General features: G+C 28.9%; 1 protein-coding gene across 3 annotated transcripts in view; it reads left to right on the forward strand.

The window, feature by feature from the left end:
• LOC103574876 (suppressor of lurcher protein 1) overlaps positions 1-27,987 on the forward strand; it is a 331,756-nt gene that overhangs the window by 197,642 nt on the left and 106,127 nt on the right. The gene's annotated exons all lie outside the window — the stretch shown is intronic.

A 27,987-nucleotide genomic window follows, 5' to 3' on the forward strand; every position in this document is an offset into this window, starting at 1 on the left:
TATCTGCGTTCTTATTATGAAAATTGTCGCTTTTTAGAAAGTCAAATGTAGAACAATGTTGGATTGGTAGTTTTAATAATAAGAGGATGTTCTTGTTTTTCAAATACTTAAATAGTGCCATGTTGATACGTAGGCTATATCTGGTTACCTGAGTCACAATATCTAGCGTCAATTCAGCTTTGCTGAGAAAAAAAAGCATTTTGAGCCTCAAATATTGCTCAAAGATCCTCAATAAGCCTCGATGAGCCTCAAATAAACGTAGTCTTTACTATGTAATTTAAAATGCAATTCAAATTCGATTAGTATTGCTTGAGGCTCCATGATCACCATTTGAGGCTCACTGAGGCTCTGTGAGCATAATTTGAGGCTCATTGAGGCTTTTTGAATTTTATTTGAGGCTTAAAATGCTTTTTTTTTTCTCAGCGAGGCTAAATTGAGGCTTACTTGGGTTCGACGAGGCTAAATATTGTGACCTGGGTATTTTCTATAATTTATTTATGAACTGTTGATTGAGAAGTTCCCTTCTTTACCTACCCAATTTCTTCTTATAGGGTATGCTCCTTTCTTCCTAAAAAAAAGTTTGGAATGCTTTATGTCTTTCTATACATTAAAAAATATAAATACTTCGGACTGACAAGCATTTCCTAAATTGAACAGATTTTTGAATTTAGCAGAATAATCATCGTGTTTTCAAACTTATGACTATTTAAAGTTATGAATTTTCTTTTGGAATAACGACCGGGAAGTCATTACATATTTATATATAAAATGAATCTGAGATATAGGGCATGGAGTTTCCTAATTAGTATAGTAAAGATTGTCCTTTAATATCTTGCTATGTATGATATTGTATAACAGATGCGTAGGTTTTGATCTTTCGACCACGTGCAGGTGCACATGGTAATATGAAAGAAATGAGGATATAGTACAGTACGTATACTATAGAGAGAGCTTGCACCTCTAGCACTTCCATTTTCCCGTTTAGTACGCCACAACTTCGGGTCACTCGACCACAAAATGTATCAGAATCCTGGTTTGTGTGTCCAGGGGTTAAATTAGATTTTATCGAATTGTTGCCTCGAGCTCTGACCAGGGATTAAGCAGTCGTTGCAGATAGCTTTAACCTTATTTTCTAAAATCGCATTATCTTTATTTATCATTACTTTAATTCTTATATCTTTAATATAAATATCGTAATTTAATTAATTAAGGATTTTATTAAATTTATGTCAAACTCATTTATTTTGATAAGCTTATTATATACAACTCATATAATATAAATTTCTGAGCACGTAAAATTATATACTCTTTAATGAGATGACAGAAATCAAATTATAACTTTTAATTCTTGTGTTTTATATAGATTCAATATAATCAATCATATCGCTGATTGAAAAGTTTAATTCCAATTTTGATCACAGACTATAATTAAATATTGAAAAAATTAAACTTTTTTTTGTTTAACAATGCATAGTTACAGTTGATAAAATAAGATGGGGAAAATTTATCGTCTTGAACAGTGCGTTTTTCAAAAATGAAGTATTGAAAATCACTATTTTTGTAGTAAATATTCACTTATTTCTAGTGAAAAGTATTCCACTATTGGAAATATTAATACATTTCACGCTAGTAAATAGTGAATAGTCACTTTTTTTTACTATTTCGAATTTAGGAGAGCAAATAGTTGAAAATTTCTAGTAAAAACATTTTATTTTTTTTTCAAATGCACTGTAATCACAGTTAATTCATTTATTGTGCAAATTTCAAAATATTCTGTACCCATAGGCAAATAAGAATAAATTTTATATTCATATTGGCATAGTGCTTAAAAGTATATTGGAATAAACCCGATATACCATAGGAAACATTACCTTGACATGTGTGAAATATTTTCGAAATATTGTAGTAATTATTGATATACTAGTATGACTACCTTTTTGGTACTGGTATGGTGGACGTTACCGTATATTATAGTAATCATTTTTATAGTATATGGTAAAAATTACTATGATATTATGGGAATGATCACCATATCAATATGGATATGATAACCATAATTTCATGGTAATTATTGCTATAACGTTATGGTAGTAAAAACCATAATAGTATGGTAAACATTACTATACTAGTATGGTAGCTATTGTCGTGAAATGGTAATCATTACCTTACTATTATGGTAATTATTACCGTGATATTATGGTAATCATTACCGTGATGTTATGGTCATTATTCCCATGATACAAGTAATATCTACCATTAAGGTATGGTAATCGTTATCTCACTATTATGGTAATTATTATCATAAACTTATGGGAATAGTTACTATTACGCCATAGGAAGAATTACTATACCATTTTGAAATTTCTATTTTTTTAAAACTTGTCAGTATAATGGGATAATAACCATTACTATGCTAGTATGTCAGCTATTACCATAGTATGGTAATAATTATCTTACTATTATGATAATTATTATCTCAATCTTATGGTATTTATTCCCATTTTACTAGTAATAATTACCATGGTGGTATAATAATCATGACCTCACAGTAATTGTTACCATAAAACTATGGGAATAATTTCTATAATGTTATAGTAATGATGACCATAATTCCATTGAAACTATTTCAATATCGCAAAGGAATAAAACCCATGTAGATAGAAATAAATATCACTACTTTTATGAGTGTTATTTTCACAGTGGACATTTCAAATACTGTTATCGTACAGCATTGGAACCATTCACATGAAATATTGTAATTGTTACCGTAAATTTCTCTCAATGTGTACAATGCACAAAGAATATAATAGCTTAAATTAGAAACGTAAAGTTGTGATAATACAATTTTTCGACTTTTAGACTTATGAATACTATATGATAGTAAAAAACTGTAATGTTCTTATTTTACAAAATGTAAACTAAGATGATGTCTAAGAGCTTAATTGAAACTTAAATACGTTAACTTTTTTTTTTTTTTTTTTTTTTTTTTTCAAAATTTACCGAGTTAAAATTTCTCCAAGCTTACGAGCTTTAACAAGAGAATAATGTCTAGGGGATTAAATTACTCTTAATGCATTTTGGAACACAGTAACCGATAAAATTATAAAGTTCGCGCAATTTCGAAATAAGGCGTGGATCGTCTTAGGTACGGGGTATAAGTAAAAGTTGGCGAGTAAAAATGAAAACTTTAACAGCTAGAATGAAAAATAGTCGTGGGAAATCAAGTACCAGAAGTGACAAAGAGGTTAAATATATAAAAAAAAAAAAAAAATAAAATGAAGAAAGCGAAAAGTCAGTGTGAGGAAGTGAAGAGAGAATAAAAAATAAAATACCAAGAGCATAAGGATAAAAAAAAGGTTGAAAAGACAGAGATAAAGACTTTAAAGTAAGTGAAAGACTTATAAATTTCAATGAGAAAAGCTTGGCGACAGTAGTGTGACATCTCCTGAGTGGATGAGGGTAACAAGAGGTAGTAGTAGATAAATGCTGTTGGGTGGAGAACTAGTAGGGAGAGCTTAAATAGGGGGAAGATACGGAGTGGGTAAAAACACGTTCAAGTTATAGAGAAGGGAGTAAGAAAAAGTAAAATAGTTTTTTAGTATACAATGAGTAAGATCTTGTTGAGCCAACTTTTCAATGAGTGAGCTTTTACATCGCTAAAAATTCGAAGAATCCTCGAGAGTTGCGTAAACTCGAGGAAAGAATAAAAGAGAGTGGCAAGTTGTTAGGAATGCGACTAAAGACGTTGGGTAACTGTAAGAAAAACAGTTGGTTTGTGAGTAATAACAAAAAAAAAAAAAAAAATTAATAATAATAATAATAATAATGCTAAAGAACAAAAAAATGGGTGACAGACCTGCTGGGGTTCTCGGTGTTCGCAGATGGTAAATGGCTCGTTGGAAAGGTTGTGTGGGTTATAGGGGTTGCGTCGTTGAAGTGAAGTAGGAAGGGGTTGGGAAGGTGTAGGGATTATGGGTTATAGTGCGATGCGACATTTCGCTGTGGTAAGAATTATTACAACTCATTTAGTGCAGCATACTCGCTAGCGCAGTAGTCGTGAACCAACAGAGCTTTTAAACCTCACGTCAAAAGTTTTACCGTTTACTTTGACCTCGTGATTTACTTTTTATCTGATTGATTTGTGGGAAATTTAAATTTAACTTTTTAAATTTTATTTTATTTTTATAGTGGGAAATAAATAACGCATTCAATTATCATGAGAATTGATTTTAGATTATTGATATTAATGTTTTGAGCGCGAAAAACCCTATTGTGACGCTTCATAAAAATATACCACGAGTTTCAAATTTTTTCAATATGTTCTATATTGGAACAAAAACTATTATAAAATCACATCTCTTGACACGATATTTGCTTTAAGTAATTTTTTTAATTAATTAATAAATATTTTACATGAAAAGGGTAGCAAAATAAATATGTGAATTCAAACCGATTGTTTGAATCGAATGATTTTAAAACTTACGAGTAATTTGAAAGTTTACAAATATTTTGAAAATTAAAATTTCCAATTAAATATCAATGTTTGATTCGAACACAATTCGCAGTCCTAATTTTTTTTCTGATTAAGTTAGGGTGTGCGAATCAAAAGATTCGATAAATTCGTATTATTTGAAAATTATCAAAGTATTCGTAATTTTTCAATTTATTCGGTCGATTCCGAGAATTCGGATCAGCTTTCAAATATTCCATTTTTATTTAATGTTAAGCTCAAATTTTTAAAGTAACCAAAAATAACTATTTCATAGATTCATATCTGGGTTCGATTTACGTCTGACAAAAATTCGAATAGTTCGAAAAATTTGATAATTCGAAGTCAATTCAAAAGTTAAATCGAATAGTTCGATTCGATACGATACGAATAATTCAGTTCGAACTATTTGCACCCCCTTATGGTATTGGTTACAGTCCTAAATACCCTGTTTTTAATAATTATCACAATAAAAACTAATCAAAAATAGCCTGATACAAAAATGACTATTTGCAAAAATAACATCATACAAAAATAACCAGATACAATAATAACCTGGTAATAAAAACTTATTGCCACCATTTCATATCAATATATCAACTAATTCACAGACTAAAACATTTTACACATTTCATTATATTGATAGTGATAGATTTATAGCATATCAATTGGATATTAATGTATGCAGATATTATTAACTAGATATTTTCGTATATAGTTTTTTTTTATTATGGTTATTTTTGTATTTAGAAATTTCTGTCATTGGATATTTTAGTTTTATGGTATTTTAGCATGGTTATTTTTGTACGGTAAATTTTTTTTGTGATATTTTAAGCGAACTCCATTTTATTTCTTAAGTAATATAAAGCAGCAATATTTTATGAATTTTTTTATTTAAAACTCCAAAAATTAATTATTAATTAGAAAAATAAATAATTGTGTTGTAAATGTAGTACTTTTCATCTATTAACAGTTAAATGTAAAATATTTAGTTCAACCGAGCATTGAATTTGAGGCTTTAAAGCTCAAACTATTCAGATTTTACGTGAATAAATTTTAAAGTTATGGTATTAAAATTTACTCTAAATGTTTTAAGCTCTTAGCAAAGTTTGATGCTTCTAAATATAAGTGCCGAGCTTTGGGCGTCAAGCTTTGGATTAAATTTAAGCTCCGACTATTGAACATTAATTTTGCACTATTAATTTAATAAGCATTAATTACTGATCTATAATAGCATTGAACTTGTCGTCGAAAACACCCAGTTTCCAAACACGCGATACTATATTGTAAATCGTGTTCCAATTAATACTCTGCTGAATGTTATTTATTGAGCTGACAAAATTTATTGATTCGTTTCAAGTGTTTACGACATTTATGACTCGAGAGCTTTCGATTTCGCTCGCGAGTTTTTAAATACTTAATTGTGCAACTGTTGAATTTTTAAATTTATTACACAAAATGGTGAGCTTTTAGATTTAAGCTTTTATTCAACATGTGATGATAGCTTTTTCTGTTGGATTCAATCAGCTTCTACTTGATGGCCAGTATCTAAAAGCTACGTTTACTGATTTCGTAATAGAAACAGTAACAATTTTTTTTTTTTTCATTGTTTTCGTTACGTCGCACCCGGGGGATAATGTTTCTAGAAGAATCCTCGATCAACTTACGTTCTCTTATCTTCTGCTGGCACTTTAAGAGCTTACTGTGACAAGAAAAATCGTTCATTGTTCTCATATGAAACAATAAGTCCACTGAATAAAAGAAAGCAGAGTCAAGTAAAGAAAAAATAATGTCATGTATAGTATCAATTGCTGACAATTTCGATAGATGAAAAGAAATGAATAAGTGAACAACAACAGTAATAATAAGGAAGTCAAGACTCGCGAATTTCCGAAGCGAAAATTGATAAGAAATTAATTTCTGAAGATTGTCCGTAAATAAACAAATTGAACATAGTCATGTATGGAAAAAAAAGTATTGTGATTGGAAGGATCTAATAGATCATGAAGGGAGTAATTCATAGCTACATCGTGATCCATTTTAGTGATAACTATAAAACTATATAAGGTCGTACATAGCCAAATACAGGAATAGTTCCCATATCGTGAGGTAACAGTTTTTTTTTAACATCGATTATAGGAATGGCGCCCACACGGCTTATGATAATCATTGTTATCTATAAGGGTTTATTCCTATATGATATCAGAATAGTTCCTGTTCTTATAGTACTCATTCCTATATAAGTATGGTAATAATTACCATAGCGATTAGAAATTCATATTATGGAAATTAGAACTATACTATTGTGATAATCAATCCCATAATAAATGTTAATATTTACCATATAACCTGAGTCGAAATATTAGACGTAAATTAAACGTTTTGAACATCAAAAAGTCAATTTGACAGCTTTCAATTTATTTAAAACAGATTAGAGTATTCTAAATCAAAAACGTAACTAAAACCTATTTAGACTTACAATAAGAAAACATAAGCATACCAAAAAAATTTTTCATCGACTTTGTACTCCTGGATATAATCACCTCAACATTTGTATTTTGAGAAAAAAATTTTTTTACTTTCATACTTCTATCTTTAACACTATATATTTATATCTGTTCCTATAGTATGATATTAAGGTTATAAAAATTGTGATTACAAATATTGAAATAAATTAATTAATATTCCCATTAAACTAAAATCATAAATCTTGAAATCATCAATTTTTTATGAACCAAAATACAAAAAAAATTGTTGAATTTACTTTCAAAACGTTAAATTTACGTCTAATATTTCGACTCGGGAAGTATGAGAACGATTACCATAATATTATAAGAATATTTGGGCGCGGTTACTGTGATATATAAGATTTGTTTCTATATACTCTAAAGAAATATTTCTACGCGGGTATAGTATTTATTAATATTTGACTGTGGGAACTATTCCCATAAGTACGGTTATCATTTCCATAATTCAATTATGATACAAAATAGCTATGGAAACTTTTCCCTGAAATTATGGGCATCTATCCTATAATTCCAAGTAATTAATACTACAACGGTATGGGATGACGTTTTATAATCGTACTAGGGAACTAGAATGGTAAATGAGTTGGTTCTATGAGATCTTATTAATCAATGATCAACAACAAAAAGAATATAATAGTTTGAAGATCTATAATAATCAAATTCATAAAAAATAAACTGAAAGATCGTAATAGTAATAAAGATTATAATAAAAATCGAGAACTTGTATCTATAAATCGAAAGTTTTTTAAAGAACATCAAAGCTTCTTTTATAAACGTAATAAAAAGTAGTAAGAAATAAAAAAGTAACTCAAAAATAAATATGTCACGTATACGACTCATGAAGCTATTCTCTTGTCTCACTTATCCACGTCCTCGAAACCGGAACAAACAGAATGAAAGCTCCTCTTTGTGCGTTATACAACCCGATCTCTTTATCGCCGTGGAAATATTCTCTAAACGTAGTAGAATAAAACGGAAGTAAAGTTGCTGTGAGTTTGTCGGCCCGAAAGCAACGATGCAGAGAGTAACCAACGAGATAAGAAATGAAGTAAGAAGAAACGTGAAAGCTTCATGTGGAACGAATTTAAAAAAATATAATAAAAAATAAATAAATAGGAAGTACGTCAAAACGCAAAATCCCTTTTAAAACTTTTTGTACGGATATTAGATTAAATTGATTGTGTCGGTGGAAAATAATCGTTGCCATCAAATAAAATATAAGAAAAATATGAAAAATGGTTTATTAACTGGCAGGGTAGCCTCAAAACTTCCTACCGTTTTTGAACTTAAGGAGCAATTTTTCGAAGTATTCATTGTCTGCACACATTTTTATGCACATATATGCATATGTATGTGTTATTTATTTGTCGCATTTATCATTTGGGTACCGTGGTAGCGATCTTGATCAAGTATAGGAGTAGCCGTGAGCAAAAGCGAAATACAGGAACAGACTATATGTATATAAACTTTTATTGTAAATCTTAACTAAGGTTGTTACAAGAGTATAAGTTTATATGCAAGTGGTTAAAAAATCTCATAAACTCAATAGATTCTCATAAATTCTCATATAGATGTCAGGAGAATAAATGAGTTTTATGATACTATGTACTTTATACATACGGCAATGAAAATCTCTCGTTTTTTTCTTAAGCGGAAAAGTTTGTTTATTAGAATAATAGTCTCTTGATATTAGTGTACTGTTTTTAGCTGATTTCATAGAAATTTAGTTATTGCATTTGTCCGCATGGTGGAGTTTCCATGAATTATGGTTATAATTAGTCAAGTAGGTTCTAAAAGTACTATCAAGATAATTTAAGGATAATGAATCTTGTTCTCAAACTTGGGGTAGTAGAACACTATCTCCGCTTAAGGTGTGCAATTATATTTGAATTAAGAATTTCAGATTTATAGAGTCGAAATATCATTTCTAATTTTTACATTCGAAATTCAAAGTTTTTACAGACGATACAAACAGTCTTGCAATCAAGGTAAGCGTCTGTTTGCCATCTGGCCTATTAGCATGTCAGATTCTTGGTGAATATCCAAGTGTACATAACCTCCTTTTCGCCTTTCCTCACTTCCTCTGAGCGAAGCTTTCCGTTCTAGTCTTGTCCACAATCCAACAGTTCACTACTCTCTTCGATTTCTGTTGTCACCCCTGTTCTGTACATCCCCTTTCATAAGCTTGCCACACAATTCTCGAGAGTCAGTCCTTCTCTAGTATCAATAATGGCTGCGTTGTCATGATAATCCATATCTCGTGGTTGTCAGTACATAGGTGTAGAGATTATGCGTTAGCTTTCATCTCCTAGTACAATCATCCCGATTTCTCTTATTTATAGTTTTCTTTGTATACTATTATTGTGATTGGTCTATTTATGTATCAATATATTATTATATTTGTTAATTTATATGATTATTCAAATTATTTATGCAGCAAAATTATGGTAACCATTCTTAGTACGTTTATGAAAAATTATTCCATGCCGTTATAATTTTAATTACTAAAATTATAAGGCATGGGACCATTTGTTTGGAAAATTTTTAAAATTATGGAAAAAATTATGGCAGTGGTTCCTACCTCGCGTGGTTACTGAACTATGGTAATAATTACCATACTAGTGAGGATAATTTTCCATTATCATAGGACGGAAATCCATGTAGAAAGAAATGATTACCAAAATTTGCATGGGCGCCATTTCTACAGTCTATGTTTCAAAAATACTGTTCTTATACAATATGGGAGTCAATTCCATGGAATATTGTAATTTTCTTTCTATGTAACAAATAATAATGTTCATTTAAAAAATCTGAACTGGATTCGTAACCTATAATTTCTTAAAAAGTAATATCAATTCCATTTTAATTGCAATAATTATCAAATACTAGTATATGACATTCAATACTAACAATCAATTAGCGATTAATATGTAACATAATGATTTGAGCACTTTTCGCAATTAATTAAATAAATGAGTATTATTGTTATTATGGAATAAATTGCATGAAATATGATATATTCATATATTCATATCTCAAATAATTCATATAAATCATATTAGTCAACATACCCCTGTAATTACTTATAACTTTTACCTCAATTTAAACGTTATTGTAAATTTCACTCTTTGACATGTAATTGCGATATATATAGCCGGCTGATGTTACTGTCATTGTTGTTATTATTATCATTATCAAAATTATTGTTGTTAGAGTTTAGTTATACAGTAAAGGCAATAGCTAGGTAGGTTTGGATGCCTGCTGTAGAGCACTTGTACTACAGGCAAATCGAGGATGCTTTGTTTCGATATCGCCCGACTAAACCGGAGGCTTGAAACTGCCTAATTACATTGGCGCGATTAATTTTCCCGTGGCTGTATTGTTACGAATATTTCGGATTTAAAGTTGAAATGGGAAAGAGGAAATATGCGTTCTCATATACCTGCTTCTGATTTGCTATTGTATTGTTAATAATTCTTTTACCATAAAAATACCAGCCGAGTTATTATTATCGTATTGTTAAGTAAAACGTTAAGTAGAAAAAAATTAATTAATCCTCAGAAAAAAAAGTTTAGTGATCAATTATTTTCTTTTGAATTTTATTAAAATATTTTGTATGATAATAACTTTAAGCTTTTTGTTAATGTTAAAAAACTTTGCTAGTTAGTGTCAGCAAATCTATTGTTAAATTGCATTATCAGAACTTTTTCTGTACGTTAAGCTGCGTAACAAGGGCGCCAGTCATCAAATCAAGTGCATATGACAGATGTGGTTTTATTGATATTTAATTAGATCGATATTAATTTTTATAATTTGAGAACACTTGTAGTCGAGCTTTTACTGTGAGCTGATTAATTGAATTCCTTGAGACCAAAATTTCAGCTGTCAATGTTAGAAAAAAATTTTAGGAATGATTACCGATATTTTCTCATTGTGTATAAGATTTTATGAAAATTGCAATATAATGCCATGAAACAATAATTTTAGAATAACACACTCAAAAAAAAATTATAACTATTACCATCGTTCAACAAGAAATGATTATCGTATTGTATATGTGGTAATCATTATCATGCTTACACTGAGATAATAATGATTATCATTATGGATAAAAATGGTTACCATTTTCGATATACTATCAAATTTTAAGTTCGCGGCGTGGTTTGAATAATTTGGTGTTAATCTTGTCAACCACTATTAAGATTTTTTATTAATTATTTCAAAGGCACTTCTCATTTATGCAACGCACAGAAAATATGCGGCTACCTCTGAGTATCCCCGATTTTTAGTGAAAAAAAAAAATCTTTATAATTAGAGTTCCTCAGTAAAAAAAATAAATTCTTTTATTCATAAAAATATACCCGTTGGTTCTGAAAATGGTTTTTTTTTCTGAGTTATTGACTATCATTATAGACGGTAGTGAAGTTTATATCCTTTAAATTAGAGTATCGTTCCATATCTGTATTTATTCGACGTGAGTTTTTCCAACTTTAACTCGTTGAGCGTATTGTAAATATAACGTAAACATAGGCAAACCGCAAAAAATGCTCAAAGTAAAATCACTGACGATGATAACATACTCTGGAGGTATTATGGTCATTTTTATTACCTGAGTTACTAGGTAGGTTATAAAAAAAAAATATTTTCTTGTATTTTGTTTTTTTTTTTTTTTTCATTATCTATGGCAGTTAAAATATTGCACTTTTACGATGTTAATAAATTCACGCGGCTGACCATAATAAACTTTATCTTCCGGTGAAAAAGGTCAGAATGGTCCATGCCTGGTTACTCACTGAAAATACTTAACTTGTACATTGGCTACTCTATTATTATAGAACAGATAAAAAAAATGAAAAAAAAAAATTAATTAATACTTTTCATTAAATGTCACAGTAGACCAGTTTGATATATATTTATATTAGACAAAATTGAATAATTCATATAAAAAGTATGTTATGTTGTTATAAATTTTGGAGAAGCTTCTCAAAGTTCAGTCTATTGAAACACAGGTGTGACCTATATTTGACAGAAGGCCTTTGGAATATTAATATCTGAATTAACTCAACACCATATGATGGTTTTACAAAAGCCTTTTACTAAAGTTATGAAATTAGCTGTAGCTACTGTGACAATATTGTAATTACGTGTAAAAATATAAAACCGGGTTTGAACATTTTATTTTTTAACAATCCCATCGGTAATCCTTTCGAAAGCTTATAAACCGTTGTTTTACGGAATAATTTTTTTTTCTTTTAATGGATGTGGTGTTAATCAGCTTTTCGGCTTATTATAACTTTTTCACAATGAAAAGTGTTAACATTTTTTTTTTCAAAACGAAAATTATTCAATGAAATCTCATCAATTCACAAGCTTAGAGTTCTAATTAAAAAATATGAATATAAAGGTTTTACAGGTAAAAAAATGGTGTCAAAAATGAAACATCACCAGTGTAGGTGGTGTTAAATTAGTGTGAAATCGGTGTGAAAAATTCCAATTATAGCAGTTAGAAAAAAAAGTGTTATGTTAACACCACTTTTGGTGTTAAAATTTAACACCGAAAATTTTAACACCTACACCGTTTGGACTTACCCCGTTTTTTTGTACAGTGTAAGATTGTTTGTGTCAAATATTTTTGGTGTGAAAATTATCTCCGAGGACTTTACACGGTTAACCTCAGTTTGAATTGACGGTGTTAAATTTCCTTTGTGTGAAGTATTAAGCGCTGTACTTTTAACACAATGTTAATGTTTTTTATTCACATCATTCAGTACTCGTGTAATTTAACACCAAGTGTTGAAAATTTTGACACCAAATCATTTACACCACACCGTAGTTTCATAATATTTTTCAATGTTGATACAGAATCTAACTTTACTGGAATGTATCTAATGTGAAACCGAACAATCATATATAAATAACATACGTTATAATATTTTGAATTATCAATCCACTTTTTGATAACAGTTATTGATAGAGCTTTTCAAAACTGTTGGTAATACCACAAAACTAAAATTATTCGTAATTCAATTAAACAATTCATAAGTAGCATAAGCTTGGAAGCTCAAACTTATAAAATTAAAGTAGCTAATAATTCAATAAAATACTATATCTAAATTTCCAACTCAAATTATTGAAAACTCGAGTTTCTGTAGAAGCTTGCAAATAGGTTTTTGAAATAATGTCAGTAATAATGCATTGTTTTATTGCTGATAAAACTCCGAAATACTTGAAAGTACAAGTTGATATTTTAACTTTAAAAGTGTAACGTTGCGGAAGGATGAAAGTCTTTACAACTGATATTGTAGTTTCTCTCAAGTTCTAAGCTCGCAGATTCCACGGTTTCGATTGGTCGTCGCACAACGCAAATAATGCTCGAATATATTTGCTAACAACTGTTACTCTTTCATTCTCAATCCTAGTATTCATTAATAACAAAATTACAGATACCGTTGAAATAATTTTCCATCGCTAATTCAATTCAAATTACAATCAACTGGGTGATGAGTCGCGATATTCTCTCCACCTTCCCTATTATGGGGCTTCGTGACGCATCTATATTAAGCCCCATCCTCTTTCCACGGCTCTACGGACTAGTAGCAGTAGTCACAACTACTAGTGACAGAGTAAAGCTCTATCGTGATTAGAGTTGCGTACAGGATCCGAGTAACACTTGTTCATTTATACCACTTTCTCTCTCTCGAGTACGCAAAATAGTTAACAACTGTTATACAGTGTTGCTTGACTCTAGTATTTTATGCCGAAATTTCTGGATCCAAAACAACAACCGAAGTAAAACTTGATCAACAATATCACATTTCATTTTGCCACAAAAGAAATATAAACTTCGGTAGCATTTAAACTTTTCCTACTAATCCAACTACGCCTTCCGGAAACCCTTTGTCAGAGTTAATTCAAGGAGAACCTGCATCTTGTTGGATTTCGACGCAGGCTGGAGACCAACATAGCGAACTAGTGCTTTGAGACTAGATTGATGGCCTACCCCGTTCTTGGGGTCTAGTCCACTTTGGGCTTAAGATTCACTGTGGCTACGGCGAGATATTCTGCTTGTCCGAGGCTACCAATCGCTATTTCTTCGAATCCGCTTGGGAAAATCTTGATGTTTATAAGCCGGTATACACAATAATGCGAAGCATGACACATCCGTAACTGCCGGGTTTTGGAATGATGGTTGCCGTTAATGGACCATTAACTGACCCGACTTTACCTACACAATGACGATTTGTTCTTATAGATTTAGTTCCAACGCATATTTGTTAGGGAGCCATGAGTACGAAAATCCATAGCGCTCTTTTTCACCTAACGGCTATTCCGCACAACTTGAGCTTGCGCCTGACTGATTCATCTCTTCTACGATGACTTTGACCCTTTATCACTTAAGTAATTCGACCCTCATTTAAGTTTTTCCATCTTCCGCATTCCTTATTATTTTCATCTAATTCGAAAGTCATTATTTAATTAACTCTCACACATTTTTATAAATACTTGACTTACTTACGAGATTTTAAATGTTGTAATAATTTTAAATGTATAAAAATTGCAGTACTATTGCAGACGATTGATAAAACCACGAAAGCTCATTGAATAATTAATATCTTAGACTAAACAGGCATCTGTAAAGAGGTTCAAATTTAAATACCTGCAGGCTCGATCGATAAATTTTCTCGTTAGAAGGGTCAAATATTTGTATTTAATTAATTCAATATGAGTTGGAAAACATTCATTTTTTTTTTTTTTTTATATAAAAACTAGTTAGTGGTGTTTTAGAGTTTTTCGTTTTGAATTTATAAGTAAGAGATACTACCAAATTGTTGTAAATATTTGGAGATAATTTTGAAAATTTATATATTCATTTCAAATAGACTTATCCTCTAAGCAGTTTTAATGAGTATTTGGTTTATTACTTTCAAATAAATCCTTCTATCGGTGGATCGACGTCCATCCGACGCTATCGCTTACAGTGTTAACTTTTAATTTCCCGCCAAGAAAGTTGAAAATTTTTAAAAAAAGAGAAGCTATTGGTTTTGGTCCAATTTTCGAAAACTGGGTTTTGAACAGATTTTGATGTTTTGAGGTCCTAGGAAGTTGTTCTAACTATTTTCAAGATAATGTCCGAGTGTATGAATGTACGCACGTGTGTATGTAAAAATTCTATCTTTACAATGGTTTAAGGGGGACTACTAGTGTGATCGCCTGAAAAAAGATGATTTTTGGAAATTTTTTTAAAAAAAACTATTGCATAGAATGTTTTACTATTTTAATGATATATTTGTGAATATGTAATGAATACATGATAAAATTTTTGGACCAAAAAATTCAAAATTCAGTGAGTTATTGATAATCTCTCAACGCTCAAAAAAAGAAAAGTCCCCCTATTGCAGTGATAGCGACCTTCACAGTACCGGAAACCAAAAAAATCAAAAAGTTTATTAAACCAGAAGGTATTTTCCGTACCATAACCCTCGGACTAAGAAAAAAATTCAAATCTAACAAAATGACGTTTTTAAAAAAAATTTCAAATTTCCCGCGAAAATTTGATTATTTTCAAACTGGTAAAATTACATTTTTGATTCGATCGGAAAACTGGATCATGGTATGTAGAAACATGTAAAAAAGAAGCTGCAATTCAAATCAAATCGATCAGATAACTCGTCTTCAAGTTATAACTGCAGAAATTTTTGAAAATGTATTTTCGAAAAACGTTAAGCGGATGTTCTTCAGATACTTGTAACTCATAGAAACTATTCGAGATCGGCACATGAAATTGTAGTATGTTATTTTTGAAGGTACAGACTATCGACACGAAAAAAAAATAGACTTTTTCAAAATTTCACACTAGTGGTCCCCCTTAACCGATTTGGATCTTTTATGCGGCATTCAAATCGACTTGTTCATTTTTAAATTCTGTTAAAAATCGACTCAAAGAGCTCGAAAATAGTGGGAAATTTTGAAGCTAGCCTGCGGGGTGTACCGGTTTCTAATTTTTTTCTCAATGGATATACTCGGTAACAATATTATGCTTCCAAGCTTGCAAGCTTACATGACACGTTAAAATAAAACGCATAATTAATCGAATTTGAAAGTTTGTGAGGTTGCAAGTTAATTTAGGTGTTACTCGTATATCAATCATGAAATATTGATAGTTAATAATAAGTTAATATCTAATAGGATGCAAGTTCGATCGATTGAATTAACGAGCCTTGTTTATTGCGGTTCGGCCTAGTCTCAAATGGATACAGGGAGAAGGAGTGATGAGAATTGGGTAATGGGGAAGACATATATGGTAAGGTGGTAAGGGCAAAGAGGGCGAATTTAAAGGAGAGAGAAGATGAAATGATGGTAGTAGAGTTGAGAAGGGCAAGTATACTGAACGCAGTCGATGCCAACATCACGACGAGAGGTCGTGTTATGGGGCTTTACCCGACGTAGCGCAGTCTCGGTTCACGCGCCGAGCTTTTCACTTCGGAGTTACATTCTTCAACCGCGTGGATCAGCTTTTGTCCACTTGCATGTTATAAAAGTTTGTCAGTTGCGGTTTGAACTCCGCGACGTCACTTTCCTCTAATTTTTCGTCCGTGCTATCATTGAATTTTTTTTTTTTTTTATCATTAGTGCGTTTATGGGATTAAAATATTTTTTTTTTATTTTATGGTGATTGAGAAAAAATATATAGACTGTAATTCTGTGTCATATATATTGTAAATTTTATTAGGAAAAAATTAATTAAATTATTAAATAAAATTTAAATTTTATTTGTGATAAATTCAGTGATTACTAGAATAAAAAAATGTGTTTTAGGTGGGAAAAATTTTGAAATTTTTTTTTGAAGAGTGCAATTTATTTATTTTTTTTTTTATGAACAAAAAAAATTTTTTTTTTGTCTGATAATTAAAATATCCGTGGGTTGAGTTGAATTTTTTCTGTTTTAATTAATTTAAAAATCGTTTGAGTGAAAAAATATTAATTAATTTTATTTTGTAAGTATAATTGGAAATTATTGAAAGGTGAAAGATTAAAAGAGTGAAAAAAGTCGAAGGGTAAAAAAAAAAATAAATGAATATATAAATTAGTAGGTACAGAGGTAAAAGTAAAGAAAAAATAATAAAAAAAAAAGTTTTTAAGTCAAGTGGTTAAAATGTGGTTGCAAAGTTTGTGGTGGTTTATGTGTATTTCCTCAGTAACACTTGGAGCACTACGACCCAAAGAACTTGGCGATGGAAAAGGTAACGATATAATTGAAAAAAAACTTTAATTTAATTTAATAAAATAAAATAAATTAAAATAAATGCAATCAGTTTAAAAAAGTGATTAATTTATCGTGATGCAATTTATTCAATTTTTTTAACCAGAGAGATTGTACATTAGTTACTTTACCTCTAATTAGAATATGATTAATTATTGTAATTAAATTCGTAGAAATATGCATCAGGTTTTTTTTAATGAGAAAATTATTTGTTAATTAAATATTTGACCTCTGAGTCGAAAGATTGAACTTCAAATTTAGGCTGCAAATAAACGTATCCTAGAACCTCATTTTAATCTCTGTACTATAATTATTTCCGTTTTTGCACTATAGTAATTGTTTGACTTGGGTTAGTAGACATACAGGGTCCAGAAAATTTCGAAAATTTCAACAAAAAATTTCTGCGCATTAAGAAAGTTTTTAAAAAAAATTTACTCCAAATTTAAATAAATCCGGAAAAAAATTTTTAAAAAATAGAATTAACATTTGTTGTATTATTTACTTATTTTTCTCCGAAAATTACTTGAAATCACATATTTTCTATCCCATGATCGAACAATATTTTCAAACAGAAGAGCAATTATTCGCCCTCACTCCAGTTTATCCACAATTGTAGAGTAAAATTTATTGTCCATATAATTCTACATATTTTCAACGCAAAATATCTCAATAGCTCTACAGTTTTGTGAAAAAAAAAACAAGAACCTTTTTTTTTAATAATTCCCAGCTTTACAAAACAATTTCTTGTAACTTCTTAAATAACTCAATGTTTACATAAATATTTGCCAATAATAATTTATCCGTTTTTTTTTTTTTTTTTTTTTTTTTTTATAACTTCGAAATTTCCGATAAAATATTTTTCACTTTTTTTATTAAAATAAGATTCTGTTTGAATGATAAATCAATATAAACTTCATATTGATTTTATTTAATCATTTATTAGTTTTTTTATTAAATTATTATCATTATTTTTTATACTATTCTTAAATTTTTAATTATCAATCAAAAAACTTAGCAATCATTTGATGCATAAATAAATAAATAAATCAATAAAGTACTTGGACAGTCCTCATTAAATTGAAATAAATAATAACGCGTCAATTGAACTATAGAACAATAAGTACGCTATGATTATTGAATTAATTATTTCTTTGTTTACATATATATGCTTCTTTATTATAATTTATTTCATTTGCAGGCTGAAAATAATAAATTATTTTTAATTACGATATTATTCATTTTTAATAAGCTGTTAATTTATAATTTATGATATTTTGTAATTATTAATTATTGGATTAGTGTTCGACAAATTGACTAATTTGAAGAGAAATAAAAAAAAAAATTGTCCATAATTACATTTTAATGATATTTAAACAATATGGGAAACTGATTTTTATGATTAAAGTCTCTTTACGAACTACATCAGTGAGGAAAATTGAATTACATTACCAATGATTAATGTACCATCTTTAAATCAGTCATTATTTTATGAATAAAAAAATGATATCGTTCCTAAATATTTAATTTGATACGTGAACGAAAATTTCAACGCTTTGCTCAGTTTAAAAGAAGTGACATTTCTTCTTTTATACACTGTAAAAAAAGCGGTATTAAAGTGAAATATCGGTGTGAGGTAAGAGACCTAGTACCCGATATGGGAACTAATATCCGATCACTCCAGAATTTGTATATCTATATTTACTAAATATAGATATTCAAAGTCATAGAGTGATCGAGTACGAGTTCCCTGATTGGATACTAGGTCTTTTAAGTTAGTCATGCTACTTAGCGATGTTTTCAAATTGTTGATAAAATGGTGTACGGAAGGAGTTAATCAAGTTTTATTGAAATATGAGAGTGTGAGAACGTGTTTTAAAATCTACAGAACGGAAAAAGAAATAAAAATAATAATATTTCGTTAAAATTACGAAATTATCGTTTATTGAGAAAAAGACAATTTTATTATCTATAAAGTAATAAATGACATATTTATTAAACTGAACAAATTGCAGAAAATTTTTATTAACTAACCAAATTGAATGCTTAGGAACAACATAATAGTCATTTTTATTATAACTTTGATGTTTCATGTATCTGAAGATCAAAACGTTTTTTGCGGAACGAAAATAAAAAAACAAAATGAAAAATATAAAATCTACTGTATATCGATTTTTGAAATGTTTCGAATAAGTGCTAGTCTGTTAGCCGGAAATTGCAGCCACCCTCAATTACCTCTCAAGTCACCCTCAAGTGGTAGAATCTCATAAATTTTTTCATTTTGGTTGTGTGAAAAACGTTCCGAATAACTGGTTCGAAGATGATAAATTAATCATTTATACTTCTATTGTATTTTTCTATCTGGTTTAATTTGCAAATAGACTTTAATCATAAAAATCTGTTTTTCATATTTTATAATGTATAAAAATTATCGTATACGATAATACTTATTAACATGTCCGTGTGGAAAAATATTTTTTGTATACTTTCATAAATTATAAAATCTGTAGTATCGTTAATTTTTGAAACAACAAAAATTTTTTTTTCGTATTTGAAATAGAATTCGACTTTTGATGCTTCAAAAATTAAACTACTTTTTTTAACACCGAGAAAAATTTTAACACAACCCCGGTTAAGTTTAACACCGATAACCTTAACACAAGGATAGCGTAGACTTACACCGAATTTTTTCTACATTATAGGCGATAAAATGGTTTTCATCTCAAAAAACGATAATTCCGTAATTTTAACAAAATATTATCATTAATTAAATTCTATTTTCGCGATCTTAAAACACTTATACTCATACCCACATACTCTGATCAGAGTTAATTTATTCTGCATGTACACCGTTTTAACACCAGTAAGTAGAACCACAACACCTGTGTGAATTTATTTTAACACCGCATCGGTTTTAAAATGAATTCATTTTATCATCGCTCTTCTTCACAGAGTGAAATTCACTGGCAAATGCGATTAATTATTAATTAATATTTATTCAAATTTTCAATTAGTAAAGGATTAAAAAAAATCCTTAATTTTATTGATTAATAATTGATAATTATCAGGAAGTAATTAATATCAGAAACTAAATGAACTGAAAAAAAGTAATTACCATTGAAAATAAAAAAAGTAAAGACTGCAAATTAATTATCTTAAGCAGTAAAGGACAAGAAAAGGATTGATAGACAAAGAGATGTAAAAAAAAAGAGCGATGAGAGAAATGACAGGAAATTTATAACAAACAGACAATGATAAGAAAAAAAGTTAACGGGTGATATAAAAGAGAATGAAAGAATGATTGAAAAAGTATTGAAAAAGTGAAAAAATGGTTACAGTTGTAGAATTTTGTCAAGTAGATACTCAATTTTATGAATGGGTCAAGTGTCCCACTATAAAATTGATTCAACCGAACCTGAATCGTATCCTTGAGCCTTCGTTTCTGTCTGTCGAAATTTTATTATATTTAATACTCTGAATCACTATATTCGATTGTCGACACTTGAACTTTCATTTGACAACAAACGATTTATTATTTGTGCCGCTGATATTTTTAAATGTAGAGAGTAGATAAAATTTTTAAAATAAAATTGAGTTTTTTAAAAAAATATTTAGTTTCGCGAAATATTTTTAGAATATGACGCAATTTGTGCAAATGAAGCTCATAATAGTGAAAAATTCTGTTGAAGTGTCATGAACTCAGATAAAAAATTTATCTGCCATTTGAATTTAAATCGATAAACGTACAGTTAAACTGTAGATAAAAAAAATATATTATCAAAAGCTAAAGGGCATTTATCAATACACGTGACCTTTTGGTCTTGAGTGCAAATAATGAATATTCAAAAAACTGGGACAAGATGAGGGCAAGAGTCATTAAAAATTTTTTTAAAGGTCTCATTTTATATCTGATGTCCGTTCTATTTTGTAGAAAATTATTCCGTTTTTCAAAAAAATGTGGGCGAAAAATTTTTCGAAAATTCAATAATTAAATTTATATTTATATTTTTACTGGGTGCTAAAATGCAATAATTACCCTAGTTAACGACGTAAATACAGTGTTCTGAACGTAAAATAATTTTTTTTGTGACACTTGACGTTATGGGAATAATCGAAAAAGAGTTTCGGAAATATCACAAGTTTTATAGTAAATTCAATAGTTTTAATTCGTATTGTTTCAGTTGATTACTCTGAATTTAATTCTCTGTATACGAATAAATTTAGATTGCATCAGCGCCTATTTGGTTATTCGTTTTATAAAAATTTTCAGTAGACTATTTAATTAAACGTTTGTTTAGTAAATTTGAATATACAAAAATATATAATTTAATATAGATTAAATTTTTATTTCAAAGTACGTGAATTAAATTTAGATTAAGATTACAAATTTCGGGTCGATATGAATCAGTGGGTGTAAATGTGTTGACTAAAGATAAACTCAAGTTTCTTGCTAGACTAGAGAACCATTTTGCTCTCTCTTTCTTTAGTTTGAAAGTTTAGTTTGTCCATGTTTCCATCTATATATATATATATATATATATCACTGAGGGTGTATAAAACATTGTAATAGTAGTTGTGCTAGTGATGGTGGTTCACCCTTTGCGACTAATGACTTCCCGCGAGAATCGTGTACAGTGTGCTCGACGATGCCGAAGGGGCCAACAAAAATTTTAACTCTAAAAAAAACATAAATATATATACGAAGAATTGAAACTTTAGTTTGCAGACACAATAAATTATTTTATTGTATAAAAAAAAAAAACAAAAAAAAAAAAAAAAAAAAAATCAAATCGTTAAAATGAAAAAAAAATCAGTTTGCAGAACAAGTTTAAATTGTTCAATAATTAAAAACTTATTAATTGCTGAGTTTGATAAAAATTAAGTTGTGCGTGCCCATGACTAGTAATCAGTCCGTGACCGGAAGTTGATCCAAGGTATCACTATCTTTTCTTTATGCTAAATTCGGACGCTAAAGGTGACAGTACATAAAATTTTAATGTATGAAAATATGAAAATTTTGAATTAAATTTTTTTTTTTTTTTATTAAGTTATCAAACATTAATGAAGAGTTTATAAGATCGAATGTATGAATATTTATTAATTAAGCCATCATGTTATTATTCATATGTTGAAGTATTAAATCATGGTCTAGTTGATTATCAACATGCGTTGTATAATTAAATAATCAAAACGGGAAATTTACATGCGATATATGCTTAACTGATGTCTATCTGGTAACAGTAGTCATATGCTGATAATTCATTAGTAAAATATGATGATGGATTTAATGATGAATGTTCTGCATTAGACGTTTTATTTTTATTTTATTTTTCAAAGTTGTCGGACGAAATCTGATGCAAAGCATCAAATTATTATTAGTATACACTAGCTCTCATTAATATCAACCTGAAATGAAAAAATTGATTTTGAAACTCGGGTCTCTACTTCAAAAAGTTTTTGGTAATTAAATATGCAAATTTATTTCACAAAGTTTGATATCCAAAAAAGACTAAAAAGCTTTTACTAAAATCTGTTAATTGCATTTAAATGTTTGAAGTTTCGGTTTCGGGGTGAAGAACTCTCTGAAGTTCGAGGTATTACATTAATACTGAAAAATTTATAAAACGTAAGTTGAAGTTCAAAATATATGCAAACAAAAGAGGGTAAAGAGGCTTCCTGAAAAAAAAAATGTCAATTGTGTTTTTTTCTCTGCTTCTACTTTTTTTGTACTTCGAATAAGTCTTTGTTGTTACTACAACTCAGCCATGAAAAGAAGTATTCAAAATGTGGAATAAAATGTGCTATGTACATAAAATATTTTCAGCTAGGATTTATATTATAACTATCAAATATATGAGAGATTACTTCAATCAGTGAAATTGATTATTATTTCGGGATGATAATGATAATTGATAATGCAATTATTTTGAATAGCATTATAATGAGAAATTTCGAAGTTACTATGCTGTATAGTAACAATCCAAAATCGTTGATTGCAATTATTACCATAAGATTCGCAGCGTGTACTGGTTCGAAAAATTCTCATCTTATGCCTCAAATTGGTTGATCTTTTTCTTTTTTTTCTATTTTTCTGAGTTAACTTGTAGTCATTTCATTGAGTAACGAAGTGAAGAAAAGACTTTTGCTAACAATAGTTATACTTCAGTAAAAAAAAAAATTCCACTTCATTAACCCCTTTATCTTATCAAGACAAAACTCATCTCTTTAATGCAACTAACGAATTGGCTTTTTTTTTAATTACTTTTAACATTTAAAAATAAAATATCTAACAGAGAATCTTTTATTCTGTAATTTCAAAAAATTAGGATTACTATGTCTTAAAATAAATTGTACAAATTAACTTAACAATGTACACTGTTGTGAAAATTTATTAATGAACATAACATTTTTTTTTTTATTTGAAATACAATTCAGCTTCTGATAGTTCACAAATAGAACTACTTTTGTTTCAACACCTCTTGACACCGGGACAAATTTTAACACCGTTTTTAGGGTTAAAGTTAACACCCAGTTAACATATACTTACACCGTTTTTCATTTTCTATGTAGTTCAGCAACTTCATTTTTTTCTTTACTCAACTATGAACTCTCAAAGTGAGCCAACCGTTTCGTCCCAAGTGTGCCAGTACTCATTATTAACGCGTTTCAGATGCACTATGCTTTACATCGCTCTTATAGAGCCCACAGATATTCAAACTATCTAGTTATAACTTTACTTAACTGCCTACTTTACAACAAAGTCAATATGGCATATGTTGAATATTAGCACTTCCACAGCACTTACACCCATGACTCTGTTAAATATAGCTAGCCATATTTTCTCATCATTATACATTAAAACATCTAAAAGCATCTTTACACAGGCACGGAGCTTTGAAATTTTTGTGTACTGTCAAATTTACGCGTCCGTAATTTATAACTGTTTTCAGCATGTGAAAGTATTAAGAGAATTTACGTTACTTTAGAGTTAAAATCTATTTATTCAGCTGATTTTCATTGTCTAAGATTGTTTAAAAATACAATATGGCATAGAATCACAAAGATTTGAAATTAGTATGCATGGTACTTCAAATTGTGTTAATTAGAGATATTTATAAAGATCATGTCATAAAATACTGTTATTTCCGAATCCTAAAAAAATTGTAATTGTTAATTTACTAGTACACAAAATAGTATTTTTATTACAATATACATACAGTAAAGATATTTTTTGAATATTTTAAAATGAAAAACATGTCATTTAAAGTCGATAGCAAAGACTAGTCATAAATAACATCATTTTGAGAACGCTATCATTCCGGGAACATGTGTCATTTCCATGTCCAATTCTGAAATGATCGTTTTCGGAAGGATGATTTTGAATAAAAATGCGCGTGATATTGGTGTCGGTCACCTGGGATACGATTTGTTAAGGTCTGAGAAAAGTAAATTGCATTCAATGTAAAGAAGTATGGTGTAAAATATCATTTACTTATTGTAACCAATTATTTCCGTTCTCGTAATAAAACTGTACTGATGTTTGGTGTTCAAACTTTTAAAAAAAAGGTACTACCTCTTAAATTTTAATCATTTTGAGGAAAGTATCACATAGTAGTCGTTTACATCCAAGTATTTGATATGATTGCTCATCAATACTATTAGTTGCATTCCGTCTAGAGGTAATTTTTTCAATGATGGCTGCGTTTACTGAAATGATGCGTTTAGTCTCAGGCAAACTTTTTAATAAATTAGTTATTAAAATAATACTGCATTCTCAAAGCAAATTTTCTAACTTTGGAATTTTGTCCCATGGTTACATTTATTATGTAATAAATATATCAAATGTAAGTGTGGACTGATATGAATTGCGGTATCAATAATAATCACGCTTTGCCTCGTTTTCCCATTTTGCTAACGCAACTATTTAGTCACAGGTCTCTCTCATTCCTTTGCTGCATTGATGTGTAAGTTATTCTGTACAAACAAACATTTAGGACGCTTGTTATCGAATACAATGCGCAATAATAATAATAGTTTTTATTAACAATGATAATAATTGTTGGAACAATAATAATTATGATTGTGAATAATGAAAGCAGTGAATCATAGAAAGACGAAATTATTGTGGTCGTTGGTTAAATACAGTAGGCATTTCGTGCATAACATGAATGTTGATCTATTTGAGTGTATTAAGAAATGTATATTCAAGAATCATTTGACGAGTGACATATTCGCGAACTTTGATGTAACTATAAAGCAGGCTCAACATGTTGAGTGCTTGCGGCTGCAATAAATTATCATATTTGCGCTGAAGTGTTGAAATAATTATCATTAAAGTGACCATATAATTATAAAAGCCCGACAAAAAATTATTGAATTTGATTATATATAATCTATAAACTATATATAATTAAATGATCAGATCTAACTATTTTTTCTCGAATAAACTTCAAAACTTATACTATTGCAGTTAGATGTTGCAATAGTAAAGAATTATAATTATATTCAACTATATATGATCATATATAATTATGTATAGGTAGATATGATCACTTTTTCATGGGTTATATTGTCATGCATATTTATGTATGATTACATATGATTAGATATGGTTATACATAATCGAATATAATTATATATAACGATGCATAGCTTGATATAATTATTGAAACTATAGAGGAAGTTTAGACATAATTATACGTAACTATATATAATTGGATATGATTATACATAGCTATATATAATCATTTCTTTTTAGCTTCAAGTGTAATATCTGGTTATATATAATTCGATATCATCATGTGTAACTAGATATTACATATAATTATATATAATCATACCTAATTAAATATAGGTAGATATGACCACTTTTTCATGGGTTATACTGTCATGCATAGTTATATATGATTGTATATGATTAGATATGGTTATACATAACCAGATATAATTATATATCGCTATGCATAGCTTGATATAATTATTGAAATTATTCAGGAAGCTTAGAAATAATTATACGTAACTATATATAATCGGATGTTATTATACATGGCTATATATAAACATTTCTTTTTGGCTGTGTGTCATATCTGGTTATATATCATTAGATATGGTCATGTATAACTGGATATGATTACATATAATTATATATAATTATACCCAATTATATGTAGTTGGATATATGATTTTTTCTCGGGAGATAATATAAATAATATTAGCAATGATAACAATAAGCACTTTCTTACTGTAACTACAAATGAACAAGTGATTAAAAAATTTTATTATAAAATATCAAAACAATGAGACCGATAATACTATCGTTTGTAATACAAGCCAAAGCCTGAATTGCTTATCAGCATTATTCACACACAGTGTATTTCCCTGTTGGTACTGTGAGGCGTATGAATATAATGAGCCTAAAGGACAACGAGAGCCAGGACCTATAGTGTACAGAGATAGCTTAATGGCTTTCAACTAGAAGCAGTTACTAGCAGCCTGCCTTCATACTCTTCACATACTCCTACATGCATACACTCATTATCTCTCTTACTCTTTTCCTATCTCTCACTCTCTTTCTCTCTCTTTTTGTCTCTATTTATCTATCTAGCCATCTATCTATTTAGCTAGGTATCTCATATACATATTATATATATACATATATATAACAATAATAGTAAACACTATCATCCAGTTCAAGCGCGTCAGAGTTCCTGGTGAAACCATTTCCCTACACGAATGAATGCGTACTAACATTTTCTGCGCTCCATTTGCTTAAAGGGACTATAGTTTCCAGCCCTGTTGTTCAAATAGACGCATGTTATACTCACTGTTAACAATATGCCGGTGAATTTAATGTCGGATAAATAGCGAAAGAATAAATTATAAATTTTTAAAAATATGTAGAGAAAATTTTAAAAACACAAGAAAAACGATAGTGACGATAATCAAGTTTTATTGAACATACGGAGGCCAACCTTTAGAAAATGTTACGAAAAGATATGTTTAAATTATTATGTTGATGGTGATATCACAATATTGAAATTTCATTATTATAAGTTTCTTGACGATTGAATTCTTAATGGATTCGAAATTTCAAACTTTCCTAAAACCTAGACATTACAGTATTTAGATAAAAAAAGAGTTACACAGTCAGAAATTTTGGGTTTTTGTGTTAAACATCTATTTGGTTAATTTTTCAGTTTTGATTTGAGTTATTTTACTTTAACAGTTTCTTATGTTAAATCATCAAAACGCCTGGAATGTGAAACATTTTCTGTGTTATTCGAAAATTAACACTACCTCAGAAAAAATACTTGGATCTGATTATATATAATTATATATTACTACGTATAGCTTGATATAATCATTGAAATCATACAGGAACTTTACATATAATTATATATCGCTATATATAATCATACTTGCTTATATATGATTATATATAATAACCATTTTTTTTTTACTTCAAGTGTCATATCTGGTTATATATAATAAGATATGATTATATATAATTAGTGACGATTAGATATAACTATATATAATCATAAGAAATTTGGATATAATTATATAGAACTGTATAGTTCATACCCAATTATATATAGTTAGTTATAATAATTTTTTCTGAGGTAAAAATAAATAATTATGTTATATCCGATAATTATAATAAAACAGAAGTTGAGATTCGACTTTTCAAAATTCTTAAAAGTTTATAAGTG

This window comes from Microplitis demolitor, chromosome 4, assembly GCF_026212275.2.
Source record: "Microplitis demolitor isolate Queensland-Clemson2020A chromosome 4, iyMicDemo2.1a, whole genome shotgun sequence".
NCBI classification, from domain to species: Eukaryota; Metazoa; Arthropoda; class Insecta; order Hymenoptera; family Braconidae; genus Microplitis; species Microplitis demolitor.